Below are 5,779 nucleotides of genomic sequence, written 5' to 3'. Positions count from 1 at the left end.
AAACATTTCTGTAGAGGAAGGGGATCATCACCGCATGAGCTACCAAACATAACACAAAAACCTGCCCCAAGACAGGGAGAAAACCTTCTAATCCCATCGCTTGTTTGTCACTTTACACTCCTCCTATTTAAGAGCTCTACGACCCATCTTACACCTACCCTGCGCTCCCAGTTCTTCTTTGGATCCCCAGTTTAGGTCGATTTGTCCCAGGCAAGGGACACACAGGTGTCGAGTCAGACACCCAGGTCCTTTAACAGCTCTCAGACCATCGATGGACACTTTGAGGAAAGGGAATTCAGAAATATTACTAGATACAAGTTTTGCTACTTCATGCCTACACAGATGGAAGAAACTGAATTTATAATCCAAGAAGACATTATCTGATAAAAAAAAAACCACACATACTTTGGCTCTTCCTGTAGAGCATCAGGCTTGGGTGTAGGGTGATATCTGCAACCTTGGTTTGCGTTCTTGACTATGCTGCGGTTGGGCTGACAACAGATGATATTTAATACTCAATCATGGGATAAAAGTCCTTATTTTGAGCTCCACTTGGGTGTTGAGCAAGGAAACCAGTTCATTCCCATGGCCTTCACTTCAGGCTCACCTTCCGGCACGCAGCCCACGCGTGTTGCGTTAGCGGTGGAGGCTTTTCCCGGGCAGCAGCAGGACTCGCAGCACAGCACTAGATGGGGCTGCGCGCCCGCCTCCCATTCCCGGTTCTCCCAGACGCTCAGCTGGAAGAGAAGCCCAGGCTGCGTTTACTGATCACGGGGAGCCCTCCTTGGAGCTGCTTTCGTGGGCCACTTCACCTCATTTGCTTTTACACCACGGTGTAAAATTCAGCATTTGCTATCAGTGAGCCTCCACATGGGCTGTGGGGACGTCTCTTTTGGTACTCAGCTATTTAGAAACACTGAAATTTCTAACGCAGCCTGAGCATCAGCTGTTACAGGCAATGGCTGGGGCTGTCCCTCTGCAGCAGGAGATTCCAGCTCAGGACACCCCCAAGTGCCTCCCCGAGCTTCAGAGCTACGAACTGACATCCATCCATCCATCCACTTCTGAGTAGTGGCCAAAGCCGGGGACAAGGTGGCACATATTGCTGGCTGGCGACACAAGGGACATGATGGCTTCCCCCCATCTAGGGGGAAAAGTAGGCTTAGAAATCAAGCCTGATAAAACCAGACAGGGGAAATGGTGACAGGCTGCAAACCCTCGTGACCACGCGGAGGAAAACCCTTTGGGGTTTTGAGCTAAGCCATGATCTGTCCTCGTTAACGGCCTCTAAGAACAGGAAAGGACTTGCTTAAAAATAACCCCAGACCTTTCCACCCTGTAGAACTGAAAATGTTCATGGTAATCTCGATATTCAACTGCTAGCACAAACCAACCCTTCTTTCTTATTGAAGGTTTTGCATTAAAAAGGCATGATACAACCAGCTACAATAATCTGCAAACTTCTTTCCCTGACAGAGCAGCACAGAGGGCTCATAAAACTGCCCTGGACCCACATCCTGATTTTTTCCTGCAGGTATAACGCCAAGCCCTGAAGAATCACACCACCTGCTTCTCCTGAGCATCTCCTCTCCTCAGCAGAAAGGAGAAGTTGGCCAAAAAACTGCTGAGATATTTTGTTGTCATTTACGTTATGGCAGCATGAAAGGCCCAGGCACATGGTGCTATAGGGGGTCAATCCTGGCAGCTGCTGTCCTGCCACAGCGGCATTCCTAAGGCTGCGCTTGCACATTCACATTAGATGTGTCCATGTTCCTGCCTTCTCCAGCCCACTGCCAAGGTCCTGGTCTCATTCCCCCTCTAGCCCTGCTTGTCCCAACCCTCCTTCCCACCGCATCCCATGTTTCCCCAAGTCCTTTTCTCAGGTTTCTCTGCCAGTCTCCTAACCCCACAGCAAATACCTTTGTACCCCTTGGGCACAAACCATTTCTACCTGAACTTCTCCAGCTGGTCAGTCTCGAGAAGAGGCCAGCGAGACACCGCAGCCCAGTGTGGCACACAGGAGTACACAAGATGGCAGAGAAAAGAGTGAAACAGCTTAAAAACAACTCAAAACATATTGACAGCCCAAAATAAAGGAGGCAGAACTAAAAGGGATGCAAATGAAAAAAAAAAATCACGAGCAACAACCCAGCTCTTGAAAACTCCTTCGCAGCTTCTCTATCAGCTCCACCAGGTCCTCACATCCTCTCATCCTGAGGTGGTGGGGAATAACCCCAGCTTGTGCAAAATTTGGGTTTTTTAAGCTGAAATCAAGTAGAAACAGGCTGGAGAAAGAGAGAAATTTGCAAGTAACCTTGTTTCTGCTTCCCTCTCTTGTCTGGCTTACACACTGAAGTCTCAAGACTACAGAATAATTATTACAGCTACAGCAGGAAAGCAAAGACCGCTGAGAAAGCGGTGTGCAATGCTTAGCACTGCAGTGCCTGCTTGCACTTCTTGTTCTCCTTTGGCAAAAGGATGGAAAAAAGTCTTGTTTTTCTGTGACTCGCCCATCACGTTGCTGTCGATCCTTGGCTGCCGATGCCGTCCCGAGTGACTGGAAGCGAGTCCTTCCAAAGGCCAGGGCTCCTCGCTGCCCACGAGGAGGGAACAGGAGCGACTGCACTGAACGAGAAGGCTTTGTTCTCCTCAAAGGCACACGTAGGAGCTTGGAAACAAGTTGGTTTTGGCCTGAGCACAAGCGAGGCAGGCTGTGAAAACAAATGACCAGGCAGATGACCCCAAAAGGCGGTAAACCACCTACGTTCAGCCCTGCTCAAGCCCCCAAGCGTGAGCCACACTAATTCCAGTTCAGAGGCTGGAAAATGCAAGCATTAACAGGTATGAGAATTTCAGTCAAGATTCAGTCACAGGTTTTTCTGTTAAACCACAAAGAAGTGATGCACATGTGCTTGTGCAAGAAGAAAGGGGCAAATCAACTGGAACAGGCCAGTAGCTGAAGAGATTAACAAAATCTATGGGCCCTGCCTCTGACTCCCCTGCCTGAAAACCCAGTCCTGGTAATTTCTGGCCTTGCACATCAACATACACCACAGCAGCTGTTGCAGCACAGTTGATTTAAGGTCTGCCTCCTACCTTGACCATCAGAGCTGCTGCTGATGGCAGCATCACCTTGTGAGAGTTAGTCACACATGATAAAGTTTGAACTCCAGCTCATGAGGAACCCATACCAGCTCCCTACCAAAAGATCCCTTGTCATGTTTCCAGGAAGGTATCTTACTGTATTCTTTTTAATTAGAGTCTTGTTGCTTTTAGCACTCAGGTGCAATAAGCTTTATACAGAGAGGAGCAAGGAATAGAGGTAGAGCTTGAGCAGAAGGATTCCCTCACAGCAACGTACAGGCCCATCACCAGCAATACACAGACCAACACAGAGCTACGAGCCACTGCGGCTCCTTCCCAGGAACGGTGAGGAGGACTATATACGGATAAAATGTGGCAAGTTATGGTCAGAGAGTAAGAGCGCTCACCTTGCGACACCCACCTTTGGCTGGGGACATGCTGAGAGACAGACAAGCACTCAATACCCAAGACCACGATTCACACCACTGGTGGGCACGTGGGTGGGTGATTCAGTCCCTGCTCACAGGGTTCTTTTCGGGAAAATACAGAAAATAGCCACGGAGGCAGAGAACACAGGAGAGACTGCGTGTAGCAAGAAACACACTTTTTGTGTGCCTCAGAGGCAGACTGACAGGGAGTTTTCGGCATGGTGTGACCAAGTCCCTCAGGGACTCGAGGCATGCATGACCTACCTTCCACCACCTTCCACCACCTCATGAGACAAGGGGCAAGGCTGATGCTGAACCGCTCAAACCTGTTGCAAACAGGACGTACCTACATTTGTCTACAAACAGAACTCCAAGGACTTCGGGAAGTTTCAGGTCAAGATCCATGCTGCCAGAAGGTGGTAAGCATTTCCAGAATTAGGTGGCTGCAGAACAAAGAGGTTGCATTTCCCAGCAGGGTTCAGCTGTCCCTCTTCACACCTCTACATCCTTTTAATTCATATTTGGATCTGGTCATACGTCACTTCAGGCAATGGTTTCAACAGCACCTAACTTAAAAATGCTACTGCTGAAAAGCATCACCATATTCTCCAGTTGTGCTGGAGTTGGTCATCATCTCAACCCCAACAGGCAGGATTTTGCAGGGCTTTTTGTTTTTAAAACACCAGCAAGGTTGTTCTTTCCCAGGAAACAAAAAGCCTTCATTTTAGATGACAACAACAAATGTTAGTCAGCATGTATATCCGGGATGTATTTAAAAGAGCCATGTGGAATGCCATCACCTTAGGTACGTTTGAAATTAGGAAAGGGAAGAGCCTTCCCAGGCAACAGCAGTTTCAGAGAGCAAGATCCAGGTGCCGGCAAAATCAAGCGTTTGTATAAAACCTGGCTGCAGGCAGGCTGGAGGAAGGAAGTCACAGCATCGCGTCTGTGCTGTCTCAACAGAGGTGCATGAGCTTTTCCTTCATGTGCCCTCGGCAACAGGCAAAAAGATCACACTCGTGCTGCCTCCTCCAACCCCCTCGCACCTCCGGCGGGAGTTCCAACGGCAGCGTGAGCGCAGAAGCTATCGGCACACATCCACCTGCTGAAGAGGCCAAACGGCTCTTCAGTTCACTGCCAGCATCTCAACACGTTGACTACCCTGCCTGCTGAACATCCAGTTCCAATCTCAACCACTCACTGACCACGCTCTGCAACCACCTGTTGGCACCTCCCCACTCTGCACCCAAGCAGCTCTAGATGTCTCCTCCTGCAACTTTGGGACATGTTCGTGGCATCGTAAGAAACAAATCGTAACCTTACCCACAGTACTTTTCCAAGGCAACATCAGTTTGTCTCCAGCTGGGTGCAGGACTCCAATAAACACTTGAAAAACAGCACCAGAAAGTCACACTTGGCAATTCAAAGTTGCCATTTGTTTAAACAAATTGGATCTAGCTGAAGTAAATATGCTGTTCATCTCTTTTACCATCTCTTAAGTGGCCATACAAACCTGAATATACTGGAAGAATAAAAACCAAAAGCTTAACAAGTTATCCAAATATTCAAAACAGTTTCAGAATTGTTTAGTCCTAGCAGAGAATTTCTACTTATCTCACCTGAAATACTAACAGATAATGCAAGGACTTAACAACCACCCTAAATTCAAGGGAGGACGAAGCTGAAGTGATGTTTCCTGCAGAGGAACCATGAAAAAATGCAGCATCAGAACACTTCAGACATATATAACTGTGATAGCTCCTACACAGAGAGGAGAGCTACAAAGAGAAACTCTGATATGGAACACAATGGCTTTATCACAGCTCCCAGATTCTTTGTTTTAAACAAATACCATCAAGGCATATCTTCAAGGCATGATGCAGATTCTTTGCAAAGCATAAGATCTGGGACACAGCAACAGAGACACGCACAGCTTTTGTTCTCACCTCACCTCCAGCAAGACTGAAGCACACAGACCAGAAGCTGCAGCCTGTCACCACCACTGAAGAAAACACACCCATGAATTTAAGGCCAGTGCTATAACCCCATCTGAAATATTCTCATCCACATTAAGAGTGTTGAGATGGATTCTCTCTTCTGGGCACCAGAGATCTAACTCCGCTGACAGGTATTAAAAAGGCATAAATGGAGAAAGTTATCATTGGCCACGACTCCCCTCTTCGAGTGCCTGGGACTGCATCAAGACCTTAAATGGGACAGCAAGTCATGTAAAATCCATAACAAAGGAGGCAGAACAAATTGCAAAC

Source organism: Opisthocomus hoazin, chromosome 5 (genome assembly GCF_030867145.1).
Source record: "Opisthocomus hoazin isolate bOpiHoa1 chromosome 5, bOpiHoa1.hap1, whole genome shotgun sequence".
Classification (NCBI taxonomy): Eukaryota; Metazoa; Chordata; class Aves; order Opisthocomiformes; family Opisthocomidae; genus Opisthocomus; species Opisthocomus hoazin.
The sequence above is the reverse complement of the archived record's forward strand: the minus strand, read 5'-3'. Positions refer to the sequence as shown.